General features: G+C 36.5%; 1 long non-coding RNA gene across 2 annotated transcripts; it reads right to left on the minus strand.

The window, feature by feature from the left end:
• Nucleotides 1–1,348: 1,348 nt before the first annotated feature.
• On the minus strand, nucleotides 1,349–17,060 carry LOC120311615. Of its 2 annotated transcripts, XR_005557676.1 has the most exons (4): nucleotides 17,022–17,060; nucleotides 4,109–4,224; nucleotides 3,353–3,535; nucleotides 1,349–2,200 (listed from the first exon to the last, which is right to left on the minus strand). It is a non-coding gene; the product is annotated as an uncharacterized LOC120311615 (long non-coding RNA). The 2 variants fall into 2 exon arrangements; XR_005557675.1 differs by lacking the exon at nucleotides 1,349–2,200 and having other exon boundaries at nucleotides 2,658–3,535.
• Nucleotides 17,061–17,799: the final 739 nt, after the last annotated feature.

Raw genomic sequence — 17,799 nt, forward strand, 5'->3', positions numbered from 1 at the left:
CTCCTTATTTGTAGTTAAACAAATGTCTTTTTATCTAGAATTGAAACAGATTTATTTTTAAATGGGCATTTTATATGTGTTTTTCTATTCATAAGATATATGTCCTCCCTTACATAGGTATGCATAAGATATGTCTTCCTTTACATGGGTTTTTCTACATGATGCACCTAGGGTTTGGGTATGACCAATCTAGAGAAAAGAAGGACTAGGGGGGACATGATAGCAGTATTCCAGTATACTGGAATACCACAAGGAGGAGGAGTCAATTTATTTTCCAAAGTATTAGAAGGCAAGACAAGAAACAATGATGGATGGAAACTAATCAAGAGAAGCAACCTGGAATTAAGGAGAAACTTCCTAACAGTGAGGACAATTAACCAGTGGAACAGTGTGCCTTCAGATGTTGTGGGTGCTTCATCACTGGAGATTTTTAAGAAGAGACTGGACAGCAACTTGTCTGAAATGATATAGGGTCTTCTGCTTGAGCAGAAGGCTGGACTAGATAGAAGACCTCCAAGGTCCCTTCCAGCTCTATTCTGATTCTGATTCATTTGTTTCAAATGGCAAGAACCAACCTTTACTTATGTAAAATGGCTACTGCCTATACAGTCTTTCCTTAATTTAAACTTACTATAAACATATAAGAAAAATACTCTAATGGTGACATAGAGGTTGGCTAAGACAGATGACTTCCATAATGTTGCCAAGGAAACTGTATGAATTTAGTTACTGGGATGAAGCTAGCCTGGAATGTGTCTTTATCTTTTTACACTACTTTTTTTTTGGGGGGGGAGCAATGCCTTCAAGTCAGTGTTGACTCCTGGCAGCCGTCTGGACAAGTCCCTCACCATTGCCTTCTCTTTGATCTGAGAGGACAAGCTCAAGGTCATCCAGCCGTTTCTGGCCTAAGGAGGAACAAGAACTCACGGTCATCCACTTTCTATTTTGGTTCTTCTTTTAATCACAAAACCAGAGTGATTCTCTACACATATTCATAAATTATTGAGTGCAAGAAGATCTATATGATATCTAACTACTACTTTATTTAAAGAAATTTTCCTCCCCCTTTTCCTATCATCATTCCTCCTCTCTCCTCCCTCCCAGCAATTACACCATACATAAATACTGTAATACTTTCATCTCTCTGAATTATGCACCACATATCTTATGATATGGTCTGTGATCTAGAAATGCTTATTCAGCTGTAAACTGTTTTAAGATGCCAAAATACTCTATTGCTTTCAATAAATATATGAATGTTCTATTTTAAAGAAGCAAAACTCTATGTCCCTTGTCCTTTTAAAGTAAACTCCAATCCTGCAAGATGTCAGGAGAATCCACATTCCGTTTCTAGCTGCTTTATAATATGTTGCTTCATGGGATGAACCAGGATGTTACCACTGGGAAAAAGCCCACTGATATACTGAATGGTGCTTTATCAGCTTAGAATTTTGGTGCTACCAAAAGATCACCCAAAAGAAGGGCCCCTATTATGGGTTGTGCCATTTGCTTCTGTCCTGAATTTATGTTTTCTGAAGATATTTGTGCTATCACACATTGTAGGTCAGGGGACTGCCTAATGACTGCCTTTCCCCAATTACACATACCTGGCCCACCAGAGCAGGAAGGCAAGACATATTGTTGGTCCCAACACCAAAGAATTACATCTGGGGGGCACCTAGGAAAAGGGCCTTCTCTGTGATGGTTCCCTCCCTGTGGAACATCATTCCCCTAGAAATATAATTGGTCCCCATCTTGTTGCTTTTTTGCAAAGCCTTGAAGACATGGTTTTGTCAGTGGGCCTGGGGAGCCCATCCAAAGCTGATAATGTGGCTTGTTTGATTCTGTTGTCACCACCATTGAGTGGGGATGAATGAGTATTAAATTGTGAATTTTTAACTATGGGCTTTTAATGTGGACACTTCCTGGAATCACTGTCTGTGAGTTGGGCAGCTATATACATTTATTTAATAAGTTTAATAATAATAATGAAATAATGGTGGGGGATATTCTCCCGCAATAGAAACAGCATAATGACAATCACAAAAACAAATGCCATTCGTATCTCTATCTTGCTGAGAGATGACATCATTTCCTTGTTCTGAGGATTTGCGCAAAGAGCTGAGCATCTGACTGGTTTTCAAGAGATATTTTTAATTTTTTGCAGGTCAGGTCTCAAACAGAGTCCAAAGCTGTAGTCCTGCCCAAAAGAAGAGAAAGTGCAGCCAAGAGCAGGAAATAATACAGAGTCAGGCAAAAGAAAGGTACAGAGCTTTTCCCAACAAACTCTCCTGAGTATTAAATAGATTGCTATGAAATGTTAACCATGCTGAATATTTATTTGTGCATTCATGGAAACTTAATAGCTTTTACATTTGCATTATCACACAGGCAAGGAGAATGGTGGCAAGAGTTTTACACAGAGACAAACATTTTGACAAGCATGCTGTCAGCTGTAAATCTTGGTTGATTCATGCACAATTTAGTTACTTGTTTGGATTCTAAGGAATCTTTATTGTTGATTATTTTTATCCAAATAAACAGAGCTTCAAAAAGCAATTTTTCAAGTTAGATTTGAATTTAATTGTGCATGTGTACATGCTTGATTTCTTGTATCTGAAAACTGACTAATAAAACTATGTAAATATCTTTTTTAATTTTTTTTACAGTTCTTTTGAACTCTTTCATTTACTTTTTTTCTGTGTCTTAAAGTCAGCCTTGGCTCCTGGTGACTGCCTGGACAAGTCCATGCAGCTCTCTTGGTAATATTTTCAGAGGTGGCTTGCCATTGCTTCCTTTCTAGGGGTCAGAGAGGGTGACTGGCCTAAAGGCACTCTGCTAATTTCTAGACATAAGGCAGGACTAGACTTCACAGTCTCTTGGTAGTGTATCTAGATTGGCCACTTTAACCATTATAGCAAACAGATGCTCATGAGCATTATTTATTTGAAAAATCCTTATAAAAGCCTCAAGTAATATATGTTCTCAGCAGGGTTGATCTGAATCATAGTTCAGTCATACACTTAGTTTCTTTCTTTCTTTCTTTCTTTCTTTCTTTCTTTCTTTCTTTCTTTCTTTCTTTCTTTCTTTTCTTCAAATATTCTTAAAAGCATGCTTATGTCAAATATGTTATATTCATACTTAGATCAGTAGTTCTTAAACTGGGAGCAATTACTCCCAAGTAGTAGTAATTTGGGAATATCCTGGGGCTAATAGAGCAACTTGTAATTGGTTCCTTCTAGGAAATGGCTTAGGATGTTGATCATTTTGTGTCTTAGCCTCAGTTTGTGCTGTTTTATACTGTATTAACCAAATTGCAAGCAAATGACCAAGGGTTATGTATGTACTCTACCTTGAGCACTTGATTTGGTATCATTCAGAGCAATGACTGAATTAATAGATTTTGTAATGTCCACAGTTGCTGCCACACTGATCCAATTGCATTTAGTCACTTTTTACCAATATTGGTCATCTGAGTGATTATTCATCTAAGATTCCAAAAGTTGGCAGGCATCACTTCTCTTGTTTTCCAGCTCTGAAACAACCAAGAGGAGAAAATGGAACAGTAAGCAAAATAGTCATGACCTTTAGATTTTTCCTACAACCCCACAGCTATGGATTGGGATTAATATTGTCTTCTCAATATATATAAATAAATACACAAACAAAACAATAGAGTATAACTCAATACATGGAATTCCCTTACTTGCCCATCAATATATTCTCAAAGTCACCGGCGCTAATGTTTACCATCAGTCCTACCTGCAGTCTTTTATTCTGAAAATGAGTTGTGGGAGTTTAACTGGAGATTTTGCCCATGTAGAGCCCTGACTTTGATTACCATAATGGTCCACAGGAGCCATTTCCCATCCACTATAATTGATTACATAACATTTCACTAGTTTGTACTGTGCTTCTGGCCTTGTTACAATATCATTTCAAAACTCAATAAATGAAGCCACCCTGCTCACTATATAATTAAGGATTTGCCTGTTTGTTCTAAAAGAAAAAAGAAAACTGTATGCCTCAGGTATAATTGTCAAATGGAACTGACCATTTTGTTTTGGAAAACAAAAACAATCAGAACACTTTCAAGAGGCTGACTCACCTTGCTGCTCCATCCCTTGCACATTCACTTCTGGGTTGTAAGGAGCTGCGAAGAATAGTAATCAGAACTGTTCCCCCTGTTGCAACTTGAAATACAAGGTATTCAAGGGAACCAACCTTGTGGGCAGAAATAAGCAGATTAAACATTTAAATCATTTTTAAAAGGGTATTTTATGATGATTCGTTAAGATGGCCTTGAAGTATTTCTCTCCCCTTCAAGTACAGGTAATCCTCATTTACCAATGGCCTTGTTAAGTAATCATTTGAAGTTACAGCGGTGCTGAAAAAATAACTTTATAACCAATGTCCACATTTACAACCTTCGTAACATCCCTGAGTCATGTAACTGCCATTACGATTAGTAATATTGCCCTGTGCAAGACCTGTGTTTTTCTCTCCCCCCCCCCAATCACAGACTGAAGAGTTTGGAAAGGAAGGAATTACAAGAGACTAAGCAGCACATACACATTGAAAACAATGTGCTGCCACTGGTAGCCATAAGTATGCTACACAAACAGCCCAGTATATTCCCCTATGTGTGCCTGCTTACTCTCTTGTAATCCATTCCTGTCCAATTAATGTAAACACAAATTAATTCCCTTCTTGCAAATTATTGCAGCATTCCAAATTATTTGAGCATTCCAAAGGGCAAAGGAGTGAGTAGCAGGGAAGTACAGTCAAATTTGTGATTTCTGTGAGCTACTATTTCACTTTGTGATGGAGTTGATGTTCCCAATTGCTGCTGCTCAACAAGAACTACCTGTAATTTATACATTAAAACCAGCGCATGAAAGGACAGCCTGCTTGAGCAGATTAAGAGCCCCAAGGTACCTTCCTCCCCCTTCCTTATTGGCCTGCCCCCATCATCATAATGACTAAGCTGCCATTCAAATAACAGCTATCAATCAAAAGCAGCATTAGACAAGAGGTGGGGGGAAGACAAGATGGCTTCTGGGAAATTTTGCAGCCATAGGCCTTGCAAAGAAGAGGTTGAATAAACAGAACCAAAGTCCTGGAGTTAAAGTGAAGAGGCAAATGAAAAGATAGACAGCTCTGATGAAGTGGCACTAGGAAAAGAGGCTGAAAAAACAGGGAAGAGAGTGGCGTTTATTTCATGAACATCTTTGTATTAGTGGCTAATTAACAAGAGTATTGTGACTTTATAATTTGTGCCTATTAAATCACAAAAAAATGAATGAAAGCACCTGATGAATTGTAGGTAAGCTATTTCAGCTTCAAAACTGATTTCAAATCCAATCTCAAAAATTATTGAGAGATTTCTGTAGGAGAATCAAATGTTTCTCTGTCAATTTTTTAATATTGCCATTTCTGATCAGAAATATGTGATCATTTATTCCTTAGTTTAAAGAAAAAGAAGAGAGAAAGAATACAAAAAGGCTGTGCTGGCAGATGATGGGACATCTCACTGGAGGATGAATCCGGTATGAATGTATATATGACAATATTGTGGCCTGCTGCTAAAATAAAGAGAAGGACAGAATTGCTATTTTGGTCTCTGTGCTTGTACTGTGCTTTTACTATGTGTTGTGTGTTTATGAAAATATTCAGTAGAAACTAGACAGCCTATTCATGAATGAAGCCATTATGTATAATGCTTAAGGACTTGCACTAAAAGAAAGAAACTTTGAATTCAATTTTCCATTCAGCTATGGAATTTAATGGACAAAATTTGTTGCATGGATAAAATGAGAGAGAAAGGAAAGAAGAATATGGGCCATCCTGAGTATTTTTGAAAGAGACTGGGACAATTAACCGATAATATAGTAGCTAACTTAAAGAGACATTTCTGACATTTTGCTTCAGAGGGTATAAAAACTTATTATGTGCAAACTATTGATATGAAAATATTAGCAAACAAAGCTTTTCTCAATTCTGTAGCACTCTGGAATAACAAAATGCACCAGGTGATTTGTTTTTCTCTAGAGGGCTCTCCAATATCATGCAAATCGCAATTAAAGAGAGAAAGTTAGCACTGGGATGAGTGTAGAGAAGCTAATACATTAGATATGACAATGGCCTGGCAAATATCTGCCCTTATTGGTGTTTTGGAAGCTGCATTGTTAATGGAACTGCACCACACTGATTAGACCTACTGCCTAATGACATAAAATAAATTGAATAATATTGCATTCTTGGGCATTTGAGCATCACAGCAATTAATTATAATTAAGTTTAAGTGTTTGTTTTGTTGTTGTTTTTTTTAAAAAATAAGCCTAGAAAGAAATGCTTAGACAATTCTATGCAACTGAATCCTAGGACTGCATACTATGGGAAAGGCCATTTCAGCTGGGATCAGATACCGTAAGTATGGATTTCATGAAAGGGAAGATGCAAGACTTTGACCTAGGTTTGTAAAACCAAACTTTCTCCACTCCATTTCTCAGCTACTAGCATTACCCTATTTGGCTTCACAAAAATATATTAAACCTTCAACTCTTAGAAGGTTCCCTAGCCAGCATGAACCATATGTATTAGAAGGTGCTAGATGAATAAAATTATTTCAGTCTACAGCAGCATTCTCCACATACACAAAATGATCTAGCAAATAGGGGATTATAACAGCTATAGTTCAAAATAAGTAGAGGACTTCAGGTTGGTATGACATCATTGGTGGGAAGCTACAAGATGGCACTTTTTTTCTGTCCATTTAGAATTCTCAAACATTTCACAGAAGAGTGGAATCAAAATAATTAATGTGACTGACATGTTAGAAAAGCGATAAAAAACTTAAAACCCCTATCAGTTATTTAGTATTGGAATATTTGTATTTTACTTACATTTATTCTTTGGAAAGATGGGATTGAGGGATAAAAATTGAAGTCTTTCCCAAAGGCAAAATAGCAACAGTTAGCTAGAGAACAACTTCCTAAAATAGGGGTATGACTTCCATAGATGTATAGGCCTGAGATATTTCTTGATCTGTATGAAAAGTCTTCTATCTCCTCATTTAAGCAACATCATATTTATAATGGTATTTAGTAGATAAGCCATCTGGACCAGGTTTGTTATTAGCTTAGAATAATTTAACTGCTTTGCTAATCTCATCCAATTTCATATTTGCTTCAGATTTTTTGTAGTGCATTTTGGAAAAGCTGGCATCAATTTACCAACTTTATTGTGCCAACATCAACTGTTTTTAGGTAGTTATGTCAGCTTTGAACCACTTCCTAAAAACCAGTGGAAGACAGATAGGAAATGGTTTGATTTGCATTTTGACACTATCTAATATTAGTGTTGTAAAGCAATATGTAATCTGAAATTCAGTTACCCTTCAGAAGTCATACTATTTGCAATGTGTCTCTCTAATTTAAAAAAAAACACAAAAGTTTAAACCTTTGGGAAAGTACATGTAAACTTTTCCCCTTTCCATTCATTATGTCTGATTATTGGAGACCACCTGGTCTCCAAGTTTTCTTGGCAAGGTTTTCAGAGATGGTTTGCAAAATGGCATTAAAATGTATGTATTCAAAATACACAAAATTATCTAAATATTTATACAAGCTATTAAAACATACTTAGAAGCAAAAAGAAGACAAATCCTTTTTGAGATTGGAAAATAAGAAACAGATTTGTCAGAATTGGCAATACAGCTCACTAATTTATTTGAAATGGAGATACATGTTTGATCTTTCCAATTATTTGGAATGTTCAACATGCACAGACTGCCTTCTCTATCATAAGGGAAACTTTTAAAATATGTAGATGAAATAAGCTTGAATCCTAGAAGGTTAATGTAAGTTCTGGTGATTCTGAATATCAAGATGGAATACCACCAGACACTTGCTGAACCTGCTGTTAAGCCTTGTGCATTTGGTCTCCCCTTTTGTTAATGTCTGCTCATCTCTCTAAACATAAGGAAAAGCAATAACATTATTTCTAATTCAAATTTATTGGGTTGATTTATATCCCATCTTTTCTGTGGAGTTCAAAGCAACGTATATAGGGATTTCCCTTCATTCTAACTCTAGAACCATGTGGCCTGTTTTGGACTACAAAAGACTGATGGTTCAAACTCCTGCAGAGCATTTCCATTGCTAATGGTGGACTTGAGTGGTAGCTGAACATTTTAGCTGCTGAGATAAGGTGCTGTTTAATATCTCAGGGGTTGCCACAAAGAAGAGGGAGTCAAGCTATTCTCCAAAGCACCTGAAGGCAGGACAAGAAGCAACAAATAGAAACTAACCAAAAAGAGAAGCAACCTAGAACTAAGGAGAAACTTCCTAACAGTGAGAACAATTAATCAATGGAACAACTTGCCTCCAGAAACTGTGAATGCTCCAACACTGGAAGTCTTTAAGAAGAGATTAGACAGCCATTTGTCTGAAATGATATAGGGTTTCCTGCCTGAGCAGGGGGTTGGACTAGATGACCTCCAAGATCCCTTCCAACTTTATTATTATTATTATTATTATTATTATTATTATTATTATTATTATTATGTAGTCTTGCTCCTTTTAACCAACGATGTCAGTTAGGCAGAGAAAAATATTTTGATAGTAGTAATAATGAAAAGTAGAAGATGGGATTACTGAGAATATCTCATCCAAACCTCCCAGAATTTGAAACAAGCACAATTGAAGTTCTCAATCCCATTGGGAAGTGCCTTGTATTAAAGGTGGCCACGGACAAGCTCTAGATGATTGATTATTTATTATTGAAGTTCATAACATTAGTTTTGTAAGTCAGAGTCTTTTGGGGGGTCTGGATTAAATTGGGTCAGCTTGGTAGAGATTCCAAGGGGTGCTGCTGGTCATATTAAGGACCCAATGAATGCTGTCACAAACAGGTTGTGCTGTAAACTATCCATGGTACCGAATATTCTTTGACTTATTGAGATACAGACTTCACATTGCATCATTCCTTGGGATCATAGAAGAACATTGTGACTAGTCTCTCTGTATTTAGATCTAAGCCAGGATCGTGATCACTGAATTGGTACATATACCTGATAATTTAAAGCAAATTGATATTTCACTTAAATAACAACAAATAAACGTGTTTATTTCTATGGCAGAGAAACCTAGAGTTTAGCCAGCTTAATAAGAGGATTATTCTAGCAGCTATCAAAAGAATTGCTTCATTTAAGATTCTTGACTATAGATCAGGGGTGTCAAACCGCTGGCCTGTGGGCCGGACGCGTCATGAGGAAACCGCGCCTACCCCATTGCCGGCAATGGGGAAAAAGTTCCGATACATCGCGCAACGTCATGTGACATTGCGAGTTTGACATGTCTGCTAGAGATAAAAAAAAAGCATATGAATGCTGATAATTGTTACCATTTAAGTTTTCCTCTTTGTTGATGCATTGATTTGGTTCCTCAATTATGTGCTGCTGAAAGATATTTAAGAAAAGGTGGGTTAAATGATTAGAGGTATTTGAAATTGCTTTCAATTTTGAATCAAGAAATTCCATTCTGTAAACAAAATAAGGTTTGCTTGTTTGTTTTCAAGTCAGTAATCAAGTCAGTGATCAATAGAAATATTTATTGTTTCTATCTGGATTAGGAATGTGGAATAAATATTTTTTGTTTCTCAATATTGCTAGGATTAGCCTACATCTCTAGTGCTACAAGGATGATAAAATTACTTTTCTTCTTATAAACATGTTAAATAAAGAAAAATGTCCACAAATTGTGTTAAATACAGCGTACACTTCTACAAAAAAGTTTTTTTGTTTTTTTAATTCAGGTTTATCCAACACAGGTACACATGTGATTATTTTCATGTCTGTGTGAATGAAGGCATGTAGGGCAGTGAAAACAAATGAATTAATTTGTTAGTAAGGCTGATACTTTCAACCATAAATAAAATGAGGCTCATGACATATGCTTAAATGAATCATGATCTAGAGCAGCGGTTCTCAACCTATGGGTTGCAACCCCATTTGGGGTCGATCGACCATTTTTCGGGGGTCACCAAAGAAGGCGATCCGCCATTTCCCCCCCTCAGGGGGCGCCGCCGCGCATGCGCGCCACGCAAGGGGGGGCGCCGTGCATGTGCGCTGCGCATGCGCAGAACGTTTGTGTGATGGGGTCGCCGTCACACAAACGTTGAGAACCACTGATCTAGAGAGTCTACTTAAAAAGTCAAAGGGGAGCAAGACACATCAGTTTAGAATTATTTTAGCTTAAATTAAAGCTCTGGGAAGCTCAGGGGGGGGGGAAGGGAGGGTTTTTGTTTTTTTTTTTGTTTTTTTTTTTGGGAGGGCTGGGGGATGGGGTTTTTTTTTTATTTAATATATGTATTGTTTAGTTTTATTTTTCTGTATATGTTGCCTCTTGTTTTGTATTATTTTTCCTTTTTTGTAAAATTTATAAAACTTTCAATTAAAAAAAAAAAAAAAAAAGATGCAACTGATTCTAAAGGAAGCTTTTGGACTATTAAAGAGCCTTCTCTTGATTTTTTTTTTAAGCTCTGACATTTGCAAGACTAAGATTCTCCTTGATGATTCTGTCTTGGATATGGATAGAAAGATTGTAATCTTTAGTTAACAGACTCCTGAAAATGGAATTTATTGTCCTACAGAAGATTAGATTAAATTAGTTAGGAACTAGTTCAGGAACTAGGAATGTAAACAATGCAGATCTGTGAATATTTGGGGTTGAGCTCTAAAACTCTAAATCCTAATCCTAAATTAAGATAACAGAAGATAACCACAAAAGGTTATAAATCTCCAATCATAAATCATGATGTCCAATTAAATGATTAAATTAAATATGACTCAGCAGTGTGCTGCAGCTGCCAAAAAAGCCAACACAGTCCTAGGCTGCATTAACAGAGGGACAGAATCAAGATCATGTAAAGTGTTACTACCACTTTGCAATGCTTTGGTAAGACCACACTTGTAATATTGCATCCAGTTTTGATTGCCTTGATATAAAAAAGTTGTTGAGACTATAGAAAGAGTGCAGAGAAGAGCAACAAAGATGATTAGGGGACTGGAGGCTAAAACATACAAAGAACTGAGCATGTGTTGTTTAAAGAAAAAAAGAACTAGGGAATGACATGATAGCAGTGTTCCAATATCTAAGAGGCTGCTACAAAGAAGAGAGGATCAACCTATTCTCCAAGTCATCTGAAGGCAAGACAAGAAGCAATGGATGGAAACTAACCAAAGAGAGAAGCAACCTAGAACTAAGGAGAAATTTTCTGACAGTCAGTGAAATGACTTACCTCAAGCAATGTGGGTGATCCAACATTGGATATTTTTAAGAAGAGATTGGTCAGCCATTTGTCTGAAATGGTATACCGTTTACTGCCTGAACAGGGACCTCCAAGGTCCCTTCCAACTCTGTTATTCTGTTATTTTGATTCTAACCTCTTAAATGTTTCTAAATCATGCAGAACAGGTAGTAGTATGACGAGATATTTACAGAATAATGAAATAATCAATATTTTTTTATTGAAAAGTTTTTAAAAGTTTTACAAATAAACAACCAACCCTCACCCATCCCTCCCAACCCCCCCTCCCCCCTCCCCAAGCTTCCCAGAGCTGAATACAGGCTTGTCTATAATTTTAAAAAACCTAAACAAATTTTTACAACTTATAAAATAATTAATAATAAAATATATATGACATAAGCATTAAAAAAATACTTAAAAAAAGAAAAAAAAAGAGAGGAAAGCGAGTGAGAAAGAAAAAGAAAAAGGAATAAAAAAGATTAAAAAAAGAAAGAAGAAAGCAAAGGACGGAAAAAAAAAGAAAAAAACAATCTGTAAAAATATAAAAAAAATTTTTATACAATTTATAAAAAAGCTAAATAATATTTTTCCATATCCAAATTATATTGTATAAAATTTATCCATTTTTCCCATACAACAAAAAATTTCTCTTGAGATTGCTCCTTTAAAAAAGCCGAAATCTTTGCCATTTCCGCCAAATAAGAAATAATCAATATTAAAATGTTTTTAATCACTATATTTGACTACTATCAAATAGAAGTTAATAGGTCAGTGCATAAAGTGACCTTGATTTTGGGGGGGGCGCTCAGTTTAATGTTCATCCTGATGCCACATACTGTATGTATTCTCAAAGAGTCAAACAAAGTCAAATTAAATACAGATTAGCTTTAAACATCAGGCAAGATTTAACAGCATCTAGCATACTCAGCAAAATGTCTGCAAACAGCTATATTTAAGCTTTCTTCTGCTTGTTCTTTACCTATGGCTTAGTTATAATTTCCAGTGCTGTCTGTCTCCACCGGGTAATAATTAATAGTGCCCTTGCTCAAAATACAAATAGAGCATGTGATGGTTCAGCTAATTATAAATCACAGCAAAGTTTCATCTGGGCCAAAATTTATTTATATCACAGCTGCCCAAATTAGTTTTCAAAAACACAGGATTGATGGTAATTCAGGTTTTTTTTCCTCTAATGTTTGCATCTGAAATGGAAAAAAAAATATAGCTCATCCGACTTCTCCAAATAAGAGGAAGTGAACAAATAGGTGCCTGAAAATATAAAAGAAGATTCAGCATCAAGTCAACGGCATATTCAGTCTTTTCAATTATTGAAATGTATGCTGCTTCTGCTAGTATTGATGACTTATGGATGGATAAGCTTCTGGTGATTCAGAATCCAAGATAACATTTGCGGAAAGGATGGTACTGGTAGGACTGATGGTGTAAAAGTAGGCTGGGTTTTGTCACCCAGTGAGCTGGATTGAACTTTTGTGGTTGTTCATTTCATAGTAGATATTTTTCCTTTGGTTGATTAAGGGTTTTTTTTAGCTATTTTAAGGCATAGTGCTATATTTTTTGTAGTTTCTTGCTCAAAATAATTGGAAGCCGCACCATCAACTTTCAATAATGTTATTATCAAAATTCAATAATATACAATATTTTGAAAAATCATGGAGAAAATCTACTGTGTATGATTGCTAACAGTCAACACCAACTTGACAGCCCACAAACTTTCCAAAAAAGAAGGGATATGATAACGATCAGCTTGATCAAAATGGAAATACAGGCTTAGGATAATTTCTCAATTATGTATATCACCCATGGCCCATGTGTATGTGATGGTTGACATCTATATCCAGATACAAATCTGCATAAAAGTTATGACTTCAGACATTTAAAGGGATGAAGATAAATCCTTACAGAGTCACCAGCTTTTGTTCATATTATATAACATGTGTTTCTTTGATGGATTGGATATAATCAAGAAATTATTTTGAAAATCTCTTGCTACATTTTAAGAGTGATTTTCACACTGTCTTATTCTTCCTTATCTACTTTTTGAAGTCTGGCTTAACATAGAAAGAACTGGGTTTGGTCATAAGGATTATTTTTAATAGTATTTTGAGCTGTTTAAGAATCTAGCCAGGCAAAAAGAAGACAACTTATGAGAATTGTCATAATTCTCAATTCATAGTAAAATGGTGTTTTTTTTTAAAAGATACATGTTGGATTGTTGAACAGCAAAGCATTATGTTCTTTTATTGGGTTTTAAATATAAGTTCACCTTTAAGAATTTCAAACCGCTGAATAATTGAGAAAAAATGTGGATGTAATAATAAATATGCTGTATAGTCATGGGTTACCAGAAATGAATTGAATTTCTACATTTGTGCATTGTCTTGGCAGCACAGGTACAAAATGTCTAAGTAGATTATTTTTTTTCTTCAAATTCAATAATGCACTATTATAGCCAGCTGATGCTATTCACAGCTTCTACAGGAACCTTCTCCAATCTATCACCTTCCAAGTAAATTGAGAATGTAATTCCCAGAATTTTCAGCTTGGCCATGTTACCAAGGTCCCAACTATTTCAGTCCAACACTTCTGGAAGGGCACAACTGAAAAAGGCTGTTTCACTATGCTGATAAGCATGTTTGGTCTTTATGATCTTGCAAGAACCACCAATAGGGAGTTGAATTAATAATTATTATTATTTTACAATTATTCAGCAGCATCTAAGATATTGCTTAGATCATTTTCCTACTGGCCATTTATAGCAGCTTCTAGCATCATTCAACCCTTGTTGTCCTAAATAACAGTGAGGAGGACAAGATTTGCAATGCTGAGTGATGCTATGGAAGATGCTATAAGTCACTGGTGAGAAAATAGCCTTACACAAGAGTAGCTGATGACACCGGTGAATGGGTTGTCAATCCCCATACACAGAAGCCAACATTTCTGTCAGCTGCTAAGAAGTGGAGTTAGCTTATTCATAAACAAGAGCTTCTTCATGCTAGATTTTAAGAAGACAGTTGTTAATTCAAAATAATATTGAGACAAACTCGTAACTAGAGGCATTTACCTTATAGAAATAGGTCAGCTTTGTCACATCTTATTCTTGGACTCTCTTACATTTTTTTTTAGCTCATGGGCTAATTAAAACTGCAAATTCAGTTTATTTTTCTCACTGGATAGCCATGCACAAAACTCCACTTGTATGTAAAAGAAATCCAACAGACCTTTGGAAAACATATTCAAAATGAACACTAGTTTTAGCAGCTTTCTGCAGTTAACCACAAAGTGTCAACACTGCTAACATGATGTTCTTGCTTTGACAACAGATGGAAATGCAGCCATTTTCTCTATTGCTTTTAGAATTAGTTGCTGCTTGGAGGGGAAATAGGGATGAGAGTCCAGCTAGTCATAACAATAATAACTAATTGTGGGAACCCAAGGACATTGGGTGTAGAGCTGATAGTGTTTTGGCAGGCTGGAGAGCTGGGGAGAAAGCCCTCGCTTCAAGCTAATTGGGGAATGTGATTTATGACTGTTTATTGGAGAAGGGAATTGTGCTTTGTTACTTTGGATCCAGAGAGGGGAATTTAGTTTTTGGTTTTGACTTATTTAAATACAGACATGCTGTTTTCTTGATAACAGTGTGGAAATACTGTTGTTGGCCATTGCCTTTTTCCAGGATCCCCCCACACAGACACCTCCCAGTCTAACTCACATAAGATAGTTCCTAAGCATCTCCCTTCAAGGTTTGATCCTGTTTAGCTTTTTTTATTTCTGTCAAGGTTGGGTAGACCTGCCAACCGAGATGGGCTGCAGATTTCAAAAGTCTGGAATCCATCCCATATGATTGCTCAGCCCTTCATACTGTACATCTGTAACTGAATGTCTAAAGAGAACTTTGGATTCAGATTATCATTTATTATGTGAATGTATCGCTCATTCTTGATGACATAGACTAGAAAGCAACAATGGTTCACAGGAAGTAATATTCTCCTTAAAGGGAAGAATATTGATTCAGCCGCAGAGGACAGAGTAAATGATAAACATTTCACTTAAATGCTTTCTTTAGAGGGCTACTACAAGATTTATACTAATTTCTTTACACATCAACAGCTGTTCTACTTATGAACCTCAACTACTGCCGCTGAGCTTGATATTCCCATGATTTTTCACAGAAAATGTAAAAATGTAACCACATCAGCAGATTTTCATTCCAAACATCTGAGAAAAATAATTACTATATTCTGAATTTCAGGATTGTATACAAGAGGTAGAGAGGTAGTGTATACTGTATATTTTTTTAAAAAAAGATTGGAACAATGTTAAAGGGAAAATAGGCATATTTTCATACTTTCATATATTCATACATACATATACTGGAACAGTATAAGAAAAACAAAAGGGATTTTTTGTAATGCTGCACCATCATCCCAAAGCAGACAAAGTAAAACTCAAAGTAAAACAGTGAGTGTATAAAACTGTTGCAACAGGAACAATACAAGTAGCCCTCAACTTACAACCATTCATTTAGTGACCGTTTGAAGTTACAATTGCACTGAAAAAGTGACATGACCATTTTTTCACACTTATGACTGTTGCAGCATCCCCATGGTCACAAGACCAAAATTCAGACACTTGGCAACTGGCATGTATTTATGACAGTTGCACCGTCCTGGTTCATGTGATCACCATTTATAATCTTCCCAGCATTTTCCAACAAGCAAAATCAATTGGGAAACTGGATTCACTAATCAACCGTGTTACTAACTCAACAACTGTAATGATTCGCTTAACAACTGCAGCAAGAAAAGATGTAGAATAGGGCAAAACCCATTTAATTACTGCCTTGCTTAGCAACAGAAATTTTGGGCTCAATTGTGATTGTAAGTCGAGGACTACCTGCAAAGTATTGGAATGTATTATTCTATGTATTATTCTGTGTTTCACCAACTGCAGTCTTCCAACTGAATTTGAATTGAATTAAGTCCAATAATATTTCAGGATCAACAACAACGTGGGCTGGGATTATGGGAGCTAAACTCCAGTCAAAACCAGCGACAGCTATTTTATAACTTCCATACTAAAGGAACCCCCAAGTTTAGGCCTGATTTATATAGTCTATTTTCTTGCATCAAGACTTAATCCTTTTGCACCAGTAGCAGAAAGATTATGTTAGTAGGTAACATATATTTGGGTAACATTTTACAACAAAGTTGAACTTTTTTGGATTTATCCTACGTCTTCTTTTTTTAGTCTGACATACAATACATGAATCACACAGAGACCAATGTTATTGGGTGGCCTTATATAAATATGTTATTTTTAAAGGAAATACTCCTTTTGTGATGACCCAGGGCCCCAAACGGAGACAAAACAATTAGCTGGTCAGAATAATTGTCTTTGTAAACACTGCCAACATTCACCCAACAGCCCCCACATATGCTGGCACATGTTCAATAAAACAGTCACCGGAGTTAAACAGTTCTTTAAAGTAAAATAGATAACAAACAAAGTATGATCTTTTCAATGCCCAGCTTGCCTGTAACCTGCAAACTGCAAAACTGAAGACAGCAAGAAAACTCATCAGGAAACAAACTTGATCCAAAATACAAAGAGTCCAGGTACAAGAGCTCACATCACAAGAGTTCACGTTTGTTCCCAGCAAATGCCCCACCCCACAGCGTCTCCTTAAATACCTATTCCCCAGGTGTGCCTTGTGAAGTGGGGCATGAAGCTCTCCTCCAGAGCAAGTGAGCCTGCCTCCGTTGTTCCCTCCTCCTCTTTGCTCTCCTTGCTCTGGGATCAGGTGGGGAGGGGCCTTGCTCCTGGCCTGAGCTCTGCCTTCCCTGTTCCAAACTTGAAGGGCCCTGGCCTGCTTCAGCCTGTTCCTCCCCACAGTCCTCCGAAGCCACAGACACCCCCTCCTGGGCCTCAACAGGGAACTCCATATGGTCCTCAGAGTCAGGCTCGGATGGAGGCATGACACCTTTTTTCATGCTTCATTCTGTCAGGATTACCCCATTTTAAATAGAAACAACTATTTCTTTAAATGCAAACGAATACGTTAACTAAAAGAGGAATGAAGTAAATCTTGTATGTCTCTGAAATGCAAATGCAAGAGGTAGCTGGATTGCTGTGATTCAGTCTAGATTGCTTTTCACAGCTTAACAGGCCCAAAGCCCACAGCCTCATTTGGGTGGTAGAGAACCAGTGGATGGCATTTATAACCTTAACTGAATGGCACTGAGCAGGGCATAGCTGATAATTATTTATCAGCCTGGCATGTGCTCTTTAGCAAAGGACAAGCTAAAGTGCAAAGCCCTAGATGAGTGCTTAAAACAGCAATAAAATATGCCCTTTGAAAAGTTTTAATGATTTTTTCCTTCCATTTGTAAAAGCCAAATACTGTTTTCATTGGAAAAATACACAGCAGGAGAAAGGCTGCAAATGTGCGTCTTCTCTCCAGAAAACAGA

The sequence above is a fragment of the Crotalus tigris genome, unplaced genomic scaffold (assembly GCF_016545835.1).
Source record: "Crotalus tigris isolate CLP2741 ecotype Arizona unplaced genomic scaffold, ASM1654583v1 scf7180000018371.15429387391:27106975, whole genome shotgun sequence".
Taxonomy (NCBI): domain Eukaryota; kingdom Metazoa; phylum Chordata; class Lepidosauria; order Squamata; family Viperidae; genus Crotalus; species Crotalus tigris.